This window comes from Peromyscus californicus, unplaced genomic scaffold, assembly GCF_007827085.1.
Source record: "Peromyscus californicus insignis strain IS unplaced genomic scaffold, ASM782708v3 Scaffold_5__1_contigs__length_169319896, whole genome shotgun sequence".
Lineage (NCBI taxonomy): Eukaryota > Metazoa > Chordata > Mammalia > Rodentia > Cricetidae > Peromyscus > Peromyscus californicus.
The window spans coordinates 17,275,622-17,289,671 of record NW_026294573.1 but is presented as its reverse complement, the minus strand read 5'-3'; positions in this window follow the sequence as shown (position 1 = coordinate 17,289,671).

Here is a 14,050-nt window from a genome sequence, read left to right as displayed (position 1 = left end):
CAGCACTCACTCTGGGCATCCTCTCTGCTCTGTGGGAACCAATGCCACTCACAGGGCCATCGAGTCTGCCAGGAGCACTGTGAGCAGCCAGTGTGCTCAGAATCCTACAGAGACAGGGGCGTGGGGAGGCAAGTGACTCCTGGGAAGCTAGAGGCACGGTAGGAGGGTGCAGCCAACACTGCGTGTGAGTGTGCACATATGTGCATGGGCAGTGTGTATGTATGTTCAGATATGTGAGCACATGTGTTACACATGTGTGCACATAAGTACATGCTACACTTGCATGTGTGACAGAGTAAGTGCATGGGTGAATGCGTGCATGTGTGAGTATGTGACTGTGTGGGCATATGTCTTTGGGTATGTATGTGTATATGTGTATGCACACATGTATGTATGTGAATGTATTGTATATATGTATGTGTATGCATATCTGTGTGTATTTATATATGTTTGTGTGTATGAACACATATATGTTGTGTATATGTGCATTGTGAATGTATATGTGTGTATTGGTGTGTGTGCATGTTTATGTGCATATATGTGTGTGTGTTTATGTGCATGCATGTGTTGGGCACTGACTTCTAGGAAGTGTCATATTGAAAGAACCTGAATAAAGAACGGCTGTTAGTGTCTGTAGTGTGTGTATTTGTTCATAGTGTTTGTCATGGTGTCTGAACCACGGTTCTTGTTCACCACTGTGCCAGGGCTGAGCTCAGTGCGATGGTCAGGGGGAGGTGGCAGTTGTCCTCTGGGGGCGGCAACGTAACAGCGCGGATCCGCATTAGCCTGCACGCCTGAAGCTTGGCTGCATCACTGCTGAGCCACCCTGAGCAAATGCCTTGACCTCTCTGGGCCTCACTTCCTCATCTGAAAAGTGAGGTGAGGGGGCATCTGTCCCATATCACAGAGCTAGGGAGAAGATTGTGCCAGCCGAGGTGCCATGTGCCTGGTGTTCCTGAGTGCAGACAAGTGTCACCTGCGTCATGTTCATTAGTCTGTAAGGCCACCCAGCAGAGGAGAGCTTTGAGGTGGGCGCCACCCTACCCCTGGAGGAGGCAAGTGAGTCTGTGAAGATCCCACTGCTGCCATTTCCCTTGGTATCTCGGGGCCCATGGGGTGGAGCCACAGATGGGGACTCTGGGATCCTCCAGAGATGACTAGCAATGCAAATCCCAGCCCTCTCTGTCCCTGGAAAGAACACTGCATAGTGAACCTGTACCCCTGGTTTCAGCTGCCCGCTGGGAGCGCTGCAGGGTGGTCACCTCTGCCCATGGAGGGTAGACATCCTGCTGGAGTAGCCCTGGGAGCTCTGGAGCCGCCATCAATTCCTCTCTGGCTCCTCCTAGCTCAGGGAAGCAGCCCCATCCCAGCCCAGGCTCAAGAACAAGGCTGTTGATGCGTCCTCCCCCAGTGGCATGGAGGGCCTGGCCCTGCCTCCCACAAGCCCTGTGTGGTCCCCATGGGCTTATCTGTCTGAAGGGTGGACATGTGTCCTGGCTTCACAGCCCAGGCTCCCCTCTGATCAGTTTGTGACTCACAGCTCCAAGCAGAGCACTTGGCACAGGCAAAGCCGACAGCCGTCTGTGTTCCCAGGCCCTCAGGGACAGGCACGGCAGTGACAGTGTGATGGGGGGCCACCCACCGACCCAATTATCTCCTTGGTGGGTGCCTAAGATTCCACCATGAAGACGTCATTCTTTTGGAGGACATTATTGTCTTATCTAGGCTCCGCTCTTTAAATATAAGCCCCGAGGGACCCACAGCATACCTGAATGCAGATGAGCATGTCAAAACAGTTTCCTTCCCAGCAGGAGGGATCCAAGTTCTCAGGCTCCAAACTCAACACCCTTTTCCAATGCCACCACAGTGTCACTCAGCAAACAGAATCTCGTCCCTGCTAACATTGTACCCTGTGCCCAAAGCAGAGGCAAGCAAGGCCCTGCCCTGTCCTGAAGGTTTGGAATGGGAATGAGTTCCTCTCTACATCACTGGCCCCTGGCAAAGTGCCTCGTATTCAGAAAGAATTCACGAAATGTTGAGTGACTAAATGAAAATGCTAGACCAGACTAGGAATGGAAGGCCCTGCTGCCTGGGAATGTGAGCTCACACTGTGGAGCCACCTACCCGAGTCTTGCTTTCTGGCTTTGCTGCTCTACCCTGTGGTGTGATCTCAGGTGAGCTCTCTGCCTCAGTCTCCACAGCAGGAGAGTGGGCATCTTGAAGGTTCACGGGGGATGCACTGAGCTCATCTATAAAGTCCTTGGAACGGTTCCTGCCGCATGTTAAGCACAACGCAAGTGATTGTTCAGCAGTGACAGCTCAACAGACGTAACGGAACACACATGGACGGCATCTGGGATGCTGGCTGGCTGAGAGCCCCTCATGATAGGGGTGACAATCACCGCTCCCTCCGTCCTCAGTGGCTGGCAGGGCATGGGTGCCGGGCAGTGCATGTGCCTGGACTGACGGTGTCCTCCTCAAGCCAGTTTTGATTTTCAAGCAGGCGCTTCATGCTTCAGAGGTGGGAGCCGATCGGGCCTGTGGGTCTTGGCAGCCTGAGTTCTTGGAAATATGATTAAGTTAGCTGCTGTCGGGCCCTGGTGGGGCTGGGGCTTTTTTGGTTTTTGTTTTTGGGTTTTTTTGGGTTTTTTTTTTGTATTTTGTTTTTTCTCCTGCCTGTTTGGGTGCAGACAGAAACTGTCAATACAAAACCGATCTTTATGGGGAAGAGATGAATATACAAGGGTGAAAAGGGGGGCGATGGAACTAGCTGGAACAACTCGTACCTCCCACACCTCCCCCGAGTCTGTGACTGACACTTGGTAAATACTGTTAGTGACGCCTGAGTGTGGCTTGGAACAGCGGGTCTCTTCCTGGTCCCTGGAGGGCACATGCTGTGATCTGTCAACTCCACACCCTGCCTGGGTGGGCGGGGCCCCAGCAGACCTCTCAGGTTGCCTTCCCCTCCCCAGGTTCCCTCAGCACTCTGGGGTTCAGCCTTGGTCACGTGGCTTTCTCTAGATCTCTGCCTCACTTTCTGTTCAACCATTCCAGGCTACCTCCCATCTTTCAGTCACTCGTTCAACAAACACTTGCTGACAGCCTACAGAGTCACTCAGCAAGCGCTACGGTGAAGTGCATGCTGTGCTAGGGTCTGGGGACCACAGATGTACGGTCTAGAAGGATCTAGACTGGAGTTTAAAGGAAGAATTTAGGTGTCATATGGCTGAAGTGGGGGAAAAAAGGCTATGAGTGTGAGGGACTCTGGCACAGAACACAGAGCCCTAAGACAGCCAGGGGTTGGAAATGGGTGTGGGAGGAGGCCATGAGCTGGCTTAACAGGCAGAGAAGGGAAAGAATGATCCAGGGGCCTGAGGAGGTGGGTTTGAAGTAGAGAAGCAGCTGAGAGGGTTCTGGGTTTCAGAAAAGAAGTGGGGTTGGTTGTTGCTTTAAAATTCAAAACTGTGTTGTTTCTAAGATTTTTCTGGCAAACAAACAAACAACAAAAACATTGTGCCGAGGCTAATTAGTTTTCAGTGCTGGGAATGGAACCCACTGTCTTCGGCGTGCTAGGCAAACTTTATTCTACCACTGATTGATAGCCCTGGCCCTCAGAGGTAGAATTCACATACAACATACAATTTTCCAACATATAATCTAATCACTGACAAGGGTATTCGGTCACTCATCTATGCAAGACACAGAACTCTCGTGACTTCCAAACCCCCACCCCCATCCCTCTGCAGTGATTCTCACCCAGCCCTGAGTGGGTCTCAAGCCCACAGAACAGCCTCGTGTAGACTTTGCTGTAGAGACCCATACGCATACCGCTGTCTGTATTATCTTTAGAGAAGGCTGTTTCCACCATGTCCTTGATGCCTTTCCTCCTTCTAGAGAAGTCCAAGAGACTCATTTCTCAAGGAAGGGGAGAGCAAGGAGAGAGCAGAATCTAGGCTGGCTTTCCTAAGTGTGTGGAGTCAGGTGACACAGGTACTCAGCAGGCAGTGGTGGGGATCTACATAGTGAGTTCCAAGTCAGTCAGAACTACATAGTGAAACCCTGGAGAAAGAGGGAGAGGTGGGGAGGATATTACAGGTTAGACCACAAACATCCCCAAGTAACGTGTGTCCTGAGAGGAGGGGCTTGAGTGTGTGTGGGTGACTGGGTCATGAGAACTAACTACCAATAGACTGACCTACTGATGGTTCTACAACCTGGGGTGTTCGGAGGGCAGTCTGTCATGATAGGCTGCAGTGGGTATTCATTCCACCTATGGCCTTGGGCTACGTGACCTCTTGGCTAGCTTAAGACCTGGGAAGCATGTATGTGGGTTCCTTCTCTCTCGTGTTCTTGGATGGTGGGGACCGAATCAGGCGGCCTGAAGCAGCGTGGAACTGGTTCTCAACCTTCCAGGACTCTGCGACTGAATCTGCCTTATCCTGTATTAGTGAGTTCTTCTACCCAATATAATCCTTTAATAAATAGTCCTTTGATCAGTAATTCGAATGTTTCCTGCTTTCATAGGCCGCCTCCCATTCCCTGGCTGCCAGGAATTAGAGCTGGACTCCACTCTTCTGTCCTACCTTGCATCCTCATCACAGGTCCCAAAGCGGCTGGACCCAAGCAACCCTGGGCTGAGGTCTCCAAAACTAGGAACCAAAATATGCTTCAAGCTGACTTCCTCAGGTCTTTTGTGACAGTGACAGAGAGTTGACTGATAGTTTCCAAAGCCAGCCTTGTGCAAAAGGAACAGGGTGGTTTTTGTTCAAAGTGTCTTTTGCAGTCATGGGTCAAGCCTGACCAGGTTGGCCCAGAGAGAGAGAGCACTTTAATGTGAACCATCTGAGGAGAGGCAAAGGCGTAGGAGGAGGGGAGGAGAAAGGATGGGGCGGGGGCACTGCTGGACCCGCTACAGGGCAGACAGGCAGCACTGGCACTCACAAATGTGCCCAGGATTTTTGAGAGCATTTGACTGGGCCAATCCGTCCTGTGCCGCTGGTTCGTGTAGACACCAAGGGAGGTTCTAGAGCAATGTACCTCAGATGCCCTGTTGGTTCTGGCAGACTGTAAGATCTTAAATGTCTCCAGGGTGGAGTCCATAGCACCGGATAGGATCAGGACAAGGAAGCCACAGGGAAGTGATAGCTGGGCCACCATCAGCAACAGGGGATGTGGGCACATGCCACAGGCCAAGAGGGGCCCAGGCCAGCACAGCAGTGCCCGCCAAGTGAGGCCAGAGCTCAAAGACCAGTGAGTCAGACACCCAAGGCCAGAGAGGTAGCCATAGGCCCCGTGTGGAAAAGCAGCCACCCCTGCCCACAGTGCCGTGTCTCAGAGAGAAAGACGGCGTGGGGGTGGGAGTGAGGAGATGGGGTGGGCTTGAAGACAGACCCATATCAACAGAGTCATCGCCCACTGGTAAAATCATGTTTGTTATCCCCAAGTCGGCCCCACAAGGGGACTCTTGGAGCAAGCTGGGGTCAGGCAGAGAGAGCGACCGCTTTGCTTCTGTTTGGTAGGCTGAAGGACACCCGCATTTTGTAAACATCCCCGGGTGATGTAAATGTGTAGGCAAGGTTGAGAAAATTAGATGGTAGAGGAAACTTGAGAAACAGAGCCCGTGTGAGTCATCGGGGAGGCTGTGAAAACGCAGGCATTAGCCGGCCTGGGGCGAGGCAGGGACCCGACGCTGATGCCAGTTGAGGACCACACTTTGGTTAGGAGGGGGTGGAATCACAGGCTCTGGCGATGCCCAGATGTCGTGGGTTGGACGGGTGAAGGCAGGGAGAGTTCCAGGTGTCCAGCCACAGCATCCGAGAGGCTAGAGGTCTTTGAGACATGTTGGGACAATTGCTGAGCTTCGACTTGGAGGTGGAGTGAGTTTGACCTTAGGTCCTGGTGACCAGAGCAGCCTGTTTGGCCTGGACAACAGAAGACCACATACGTTCGAGATATAGATGCGGGAGTCAGCAGCTCATTGCTACATCAGCTCTCACTGACTGGCGAATGCTGGGCTCTAGTTTAAATATTTTTTGCATACTTCACTGAAAGGTGACAATGACCTATGAAGTACATGGCAAACAAGTCCCATTTTACACATAGAGAAACAGAGGCATAAAGAGGATGCTTAAAATGTCCATCTAGTAACTGGCTTACCTTAGTTTTGAACTCAGGTCGTTGGCCCAAGGTGCACACACACATCGAATACCATACCATGTGGCCACCAGAGATGGGAATCCCAAACTCTCCTAAACAGAACAAGGAAGTCATTGGTGGAGTCACTTTAAGGTCAAGGGCAGACTGGTGGGCTTCAGTCAGGAGCGAGTCTGGTGTCGAGACCCTGCTTCATTCATGGCTCAGCCTTCAGCATCACTATTTCTCCAGCTGCCTCTCTTTAGGTGTGACGATGGCCCCTAAGACTCCAGGCTGACCTCATCCTTTCAGCAAAACCAATGGAGAAAGCTGCCTCTCACTGGCCCAGCATCATGGTCATGGGCCACCGCACAAGCCAATCACAGATACCCACTAGAAAGGGTCCTGAAGACACAGATTGCCCACAGGAGCAGGCGGTTAAAAAGACTCATTGGGATTCTACTTCACAAGGTTCTAGTTGGCTCCACCCACTGTGAACCTTTTTGACTATTGTCTCAATGCCCTCCACCTTTCCCTGCTCAGCCTCCCGTGGGTCACTTGAGACACAGGCTCAGCATCACAAACTATGTTTCCAGCCCCATAACCCTTGCTTATAGCTTCTGGGTGGGGCTTCCTCCTTCAGCCTTCTGTGCTGATCTTCCTGCCTCTACCTCACAAATGCTAGCCTTCCAGGCTTGCCTGGCTTGAGAGGTGATCTGTCCATCATTTCTCTCTGTTTGTGTGGTTTATTTTTTCATTTCTTAGTAGTCTTTCAAAGTGCCATGCTTTGATTTTGGTGAAGCCCAATGTGCCCACTTATTTTATTTCTTTAAAGATTTATTTATTCTATTATTTTATGCATAAGAGTGTCTCGCCCACAGGTTTGTATGTGTACCACCTCTGTCTTCGTTAGGGTTTCTATTGCTGTGAAGAGACATAACGACCACGACAACTCTTATAAAGGAAAAATATTTAATTGTGGTGCCTCGATTACAGTTCAGAGGTTCAGTTCATTGTCACTATGGAGGAGAGCATGGCAGTATGCAGGCAGACACGGTGCTGGAGCTGGGAGTTCTACATCTTAATAGGCAAGTGACAGGAAGTGGTCTGTCTCACTGCATATGGCTTAAGCATATGTGAGACCTCAAAGCCCGCCTCCACAGTGACACACTTCCTCAAACAAGACCACACCTATTCCAACAAGACCACACCGCCTAATAGTGCCACTCCTTTTGGGTGCCATTTTCTTTCAAACCACCACAACCTCCATGCCTAGTGTCTAAGGAGACCAGAAGAGGATGTCTCCCTGGGATTGAAGAGTTTCAGGCTGTTGTAAACCATCATGTGGTTGGATGCTGGGAGTCAAACCTGGGTCCTATACGAAAGCAATGAGCACTCTCAACTGCTGAGCCAACCCTCCAGCTCCCATGCCCACTTTATTTTAATCTTATGAATGCTTTTTCTGATGCTGGATTGAGGACATCTTTGTTGAACCAAAAAAATCACAACGTTTTTCTTGTAGGATATTCGCTTTTTCATGTTTTATCTGTAGATACATGGTCCACTCTGATCACCTTTGTGTGCATGGTGTAAGAGCCAGCTTCTGGAGGGGGGGCATAGTCACCCTCCATCAGGAATGCTTTCAGCTGCCTTCAGTTAGAGGACCTTAAAATTTTCTTTGCTCATTAAATAATTATGAGTAGACAGGGTCCACAATTGTCTTCTGGAGACTGGAGGCTTTTCTTCGAGCAGCCAAATAGCCTAACTGGGTCTGGATTTCAAATTCCGAGGGACCCTGTGAGTGATGGCTGGACTCCCCATCTAGTGCTCTGAGCCCCTGCCAGATTGGATGGGTCTGCCCAGTGTCCATGCAGATCTGAGCTGTGCTGAGGCTTATCTGGCTAGTTGGGGGTCTCGTCTCAGCTCTCTGAGCCCTGCCCTGATCTGAGATGTACCAGCCCCTTGAGACACACTAAGCAAAGCATCTATAAATGAGGGATTTGGGACCCCAACACCCACAGGTGCCCCTTGAGGGCAAAGACCACAAAAAGGGCTCCTTTCTCATCTGTCTCACTCAGTGCACTGGAAGTGGGGTGTCACCCCAGCATCTCCATGCCTCACACAGGAGGTAGAGTCACAAGGTCAAATGCTGACCCCTTGGCCATACCCTGGCTCTACCGAGGTCTCCAGAATCCTGGCCCACAATGTTCTCCTTACTTGGGGGCCATTAAAGTCTGACTCAGCACATCTCCTCTCCTTCTACCCAGGCCCATAGGGCATGGGCTGCAGTGGAGGATGGGGAGGAGGGAGGGGAGGATGAGGAAGGGGTGGCTCCACCTCTCTCATGTCTGAGGTGCTCTGTAGAACTCAAACAGCTGGCATTAGGAAATAACAAGTCAGGGGCCTTCAGGATGTCTCAGCAAGTGGACGCACGTGCGACCAAGCCAACTCATCTTTCCATCCCTCCATCCAATATGGTGGAAGGAAAGAGCCAACCCCTGAAGGTTGTCCTTTGACCACATGAGCTATGGCATGCACATGCCCACATGCCTACATCAAATAAACACTCTTAAACACAGAATAACAAGTCACATTTACTATGTACCTTACTGCTGTAAAGCCCATCCCATTTTCGCTGTGTCCCTGAAAACCGCTCTGTGCATTTGGGGCTTAACTCCATCTTTTTGGTTCCTGGACTACTATAGCCATGAACCAGCTCCCAAATGTCACACTACCCCATCCCCAAAACCTCCCACCCTTCCAGTGCCACTTATAGGTGGGAGAACCATTTCTGGAGATGGCCAGAGGACCCAGGCCCCTTTCCCCAGCCTCTGATCCAAAAAAGAAGAGCTGTAGGTTACCTCAGCTCTCAGGCTGAGCAGGCTGCCAGCAGGAAATTAACTCAAGAGAAGAGACACACATCTCTGGACAGAGCATGGAGGAGGACTGTTCTGTGTTCTTCATTAAGTCACAAAAGGAAGGGCCAACTGTGCAGAGCATGTATGCCTCCCGCTCCCACCGCCCCGGACTCCTGAAACATCTTTATCCACTTACTCGGGGATTCAGGAAATTCTCTCCCAAGTCACTTTTATTGGAGGCATTAGATGCAGTCTCTCAATCGGGAACAGATGAGAACCATTCACACCACATACTTTCAGAAGGATGTTCGCACAGGCTTGTTTCATCCGAAGAGCCTGCCTGGCTCTGGACATCCCCATGGATCAGACATTGCTGGGAAATAAAGTTCAGGAAAGTTCTAGAAACCAGAGTCATGAGCATAAGGTGTGGCACACCAAAAAAGCCCCTGGAAAGCGACGGGTCTTTTCGCGCTTCGAATCCCGTCCATAAAGCGGCCGATCTTTTCTTCTCCTTTCACAGCTTCCTTCTTGGCTAGAGATCCCATCTCAGAGCCCAGAAAGACTCAGTCAGATCTCATCTGGCCAAGCTGGGGACACAGCGCCAAGGCGCTGATGGGGAAGAGTGGCAGCGGGGTGGCGACAGGAGCCTCACTGTGCAGAAAATCCAATTCGGCAGGGACCTTATTTCCCACAACACAGCTTGGAGCTGGCAGTGCTGGCCCAGGACCTCTCCTGAACCTCCACTCTGTCTTTACAGTTGGCACGGGGAGGAGCTGGAGAAGGGAGCCGGGGCAACGAGCTCAGAGCCTAGAACGCTCGGATGACCATCCCACCAGCTACAGCGCGCTAAGGGCCCAGACTGATAAGCAGACTCCACAGTCTATTTCTTGCTGTTCAGCAGCCCTTATTGAGCTCCTATGGTATGCCCTGAAGGGCTGCAGGAAGTGCAGGTGCTAGGTAGAGGCAAGACTGTTTACCTGCTGGCAGCAAGTTCATGCAGCAGCTGTCCACATTGCTACCCTGCCACCAAGAGAAGAGAGAAGAACAACAGAAACCGTAGTTTTTAGGAGTCTGCAAGTGATCAGGGCTTCCCTCTTACAAGGTCATCCATCCCTTCCGCATCCTGTTGCCCAAAACATCTGCTGAAGACTTTGGCGTGGCCATGGTAGGTATTTGTTGAGCACTGACTGGAGTCAGTCATGCCTGGGTGGGCATTGTACTATGGTCAGAGCAGTGAGCCCCTCTGCATTAGGCCCAGCTAGCCCAGATCTGTGAGGCATAAGGCCAGATTGAAATCTCACACTGCCAGAGGACTTTGGGCCTCCCTGCATCCCTGCCTGTACCTTATCTCCTCACGTGCAAAATTGCATGGTGGACAGGTGTTTCTCAGGTCATGCCTGTGGGCCGTTAGCTTCAGAATCGCCCATCTCAGGATGAGGATTGTGTGTATTACTTTAAAAGTATCAGATTCATTTTATTTTGTGTGTATAAGTATGTTTTGCCCACATGTATGTACACCACGTGTGTGCCTGGTGTCTGGGGAGGTCAGAAGAAGAGGTCGGAGCTGGAGATGGTTGAGAGACACATGTGGGTGCTGGGAACTGAACCCAGGTCCTCTGCAAAAGCAACAAATGCTCTCAACTGCTGAGCCGTCACTCCATCCCCGGTGCTATTATTTTTCTTGATGTGACAAAACAAAGAAAGTTTTGTTTGGGATCACAGTTTGAGGGCACACCTCATCCTGGTGGGGAAGGCATGGAGGCAGGAGTGTGGGTCAGCTGGTCACATGACATCTGCAGCCAGGAAGCAGAGAGAGATGGGGGCCGGCGCTCAGCTTGCTTCCTCCTTTTATGCAGTTCCGTTCCTCAGCCTACAGGATGATGCCGCCCACAGTTTAAGTGGATCATCCCATCTCAGTTAAACCCAGTCTAAAAACTCCCTCACAGATGCCCAGAGTCTTGTTGTCTAGGTGATTCTAGGTCCTATCAAGTTGACTGTCAATATTAACTACCATGGCATCTGAGAATGGAAGGTTCACTGCTTAGAAAACACCTCTGCTCACTCGGCCCGGACTCAGTCCTTCACTCACTTTCCCTGCTCCTTTGCAGCAGACCAACTCCTGATTGTATTTGTCAGGGCACTCTTGTTACTAGTGACAGAAACACAAAACAAGTTGGCTCAAGCAGAGAAAAGAACTATGGATGCTCTTCTCTAAAATGTCAGAAGTCACAGCCCTTTAGTCATGCCTGGCATTCATTCGTGAGTGTTGTGGCTCCCCGAGACCCTCAGCTCTGCGTTCCTCTCTGTTGGCCTCACTCTGGGGGCTGGTTCCTTGTTCTTGCTTTGCCTGTCAAGTTGGCCACCAGCAGCTCCAGGCTCATGTCCTACCAGCTCAGCACCACCACTGCTGAGAAGATGCCTCATTCATACAGGAGCAGGAAAACATCCCAGAGAGGCTTCTCATTGGTCTAGTCTGGGTCACATGCTTATCCCTGAGCCAATTACAGAGGTAAGGGAAGTTGGTACCATACAGTGGCTGGAGACCCTTTGCACTACCTAGACCAACGTCCTGAGGAGCACGAAGTACTGTATTTTGACTGCTCTTGTTTTCTTCTGTATTTGACCATAGTGAGTGGTGACAGCAGGCAAAGGAGGCGGTAGTAGCAGGTGGTGCTTTCTAGTACCCCAGCTTTCCTGTAAGCCTTGGGCTGCTGAACCATGAGCTGTTCCAAGGCCTGTATAGATTTCCCAGGCCCTACAGCAGCCAGTGTTACAGTTCCTGGGCTTAGGATGTCTGAGACTCTTGGCCCTAAATACTTGACTGTCAGACACACTGACACTTTTGTAGCTCAACTCTCTGATGATTCAGCTGTCACTGCCATGGCTATTCTTCTTATTCTTGTTTTTTGTTACTACATAAGTCCTAGCTGCTAAAAGCAGAGAAGCCTTTTATGGTGCTTAATGTTTCAACACCAGCCCAGGAAATACAGGAGAGTGTCTCCCAGACAGAAGCTTTATATAGCCAGAGGAGACATGCTTGCATCAGTCACAACATGCCTATGCAAATGAAGGTTTGTGCTTGCACCAATCACAACAACCTTCTATGCAAATGAAGGCTTGTGTTTGCATCAATCACAGCACAATTTATCTATGCTGATATATGCTAATAGCTTACATTTGCACCAGTCACAACCCTGTTTCTTGAGCACCAGTCACAATAATTTCTCTTTTAGGCCTCACTAGGAAACACATCCTCTCTAGCCTGGGTAGAAATGGTCACAGGATCGTCTTTGGTGTTTGTGTTAGCACAAAGTCTAGTACAAACTGTGCACATTTCTGTCTGATGCTGGGCTTTCAGGAGCTGGAGCAAGCAGCTGTGATGGTGTGTGGAGTCCTCGGAGTGTTCCAGACAGCCAGTGCTACTTTAGGGAGGGGGAGATTACACTGGCTCACAGTTTGAGGATGCAGTCCATCACGGTGGGGAAATCACAGCCATGGAAAGTTGAGTTAGCAGGTCACAAGGTGCTCAGCTCCAGGAAGCAGAGAGATGGATGCTGGTGCTCTGTCACTTTCTCCTAGGTTTCCAGTCCAGGACCCCAGTCCATAGGATGCTGCCACCCCCATTCAGGATGGGTCTCCCCACCTCAATGAACCCAGTCTAGAAACTGAGTTGGGGTGCAGGGGATATGAGAGGATAGCGTGTGTGTGTGTGTGTGTGTGTGTGTGTGTGTGTGTGTGTGTGTGACCAAAATGCATTTGTATGCGTGGACAAAGCTGTCAAAAATAAATAAAACATACAGAAAAATCAAAATGTGTAAATAGTAAAAGAGTACATTTAGAATTAAAAAAGATCAAGACATGTTTTCTTTATTTTGACTGCTCTAATTGACGTTGGGTGGAACATTCTTATGCATATGTTTTCAGATTGTCAATTATTTCTCAGAAAACACTTCCTTCAGCAGCGGCTTTAAACCTGCCATGTCTGTAGTCACTCAGCACTTTCTTCCCCAGCCTACTCTGCTCTCTTCTCCCCGTCTCCAGCAGCATCACCTCCATGGTGGTCAGGTCCCTGACAGTGGGCTACTTAGGGGAGAGGTAGCCGAGAGGCAAGGCAGACAGAACAGGCTAGCTGAAGGAGGCCCCTGCAGCCAGTGCTGAAGGTCTGTGGGCACCAGGCCATGCAGAACCAGTTGGCAAACAGAAGTTGTCCAGGGAAGCGGAGGCCGCACTCACAGCAGCCAGGGTGGGCCACAGGGATTAGCCTGAAAGGAGCCCGAATACAGCTGCTATTCAGTGCCTTCCCCGCTTCATCCCTCCCTCCCCTCCAACTCTCAGAGATGCCAAGGCAGCCAGCCCTCCCTTCCATTGTGACCCGTCATTACCAACGGCTGTGGTGACCTTTACCATACACCGTGCCAAAACCAGCTAGTGCCTACACCAACCTTACAGCTTCCTTCCTAGCCTCACTCAGTTCCACTTCCTCCTCCAGCAGCAGTCAGTTACAACAAAGATCTGACACATTAGGTCTCCTGGTCCCATTTCTGATACCCTTCAGCATTTAGAACAATGCCCAGAACCTGACCTTGGCCTACCGCACCCAGAGCCTGTTCCTTGCGTCTCAATGAACTCCTGACTCTTCCCCCCACCTGCATGACTGACTGTTCTCTCTTCTAGTTCCAACCCCAGGGCCTTTGGCCCAGGTGTTCTCTCTAGGTTTATGCTGTGCTCCAATCCTGACTGGTTCCTGCTTATCTTCAGGCGCCCAGTTCAAAAGTCCCACTTCCCTCACCATTATATTCCACCTGCTGATTTCCTGGGGATAGGAGAGCAGTCGTCTCTCTTGTCTCTCTCCTAGAGCCGAGCCTGGCACATAGAGCTTCAGACACAGATTTGAAGGTGTGAGGGACCTGATGATTCACACATGGGCTCTGGCAGGGCCCCTTCTGGGTTATACTGTCCCCTGTCTGACTCTGTTCCAGGGGGTGGAGCACCCATTTCCCATCCCTGACCCCCAGACTCCAGACATCTGTGACATGGATTTTCCTTTGGGGCTTGGGAGG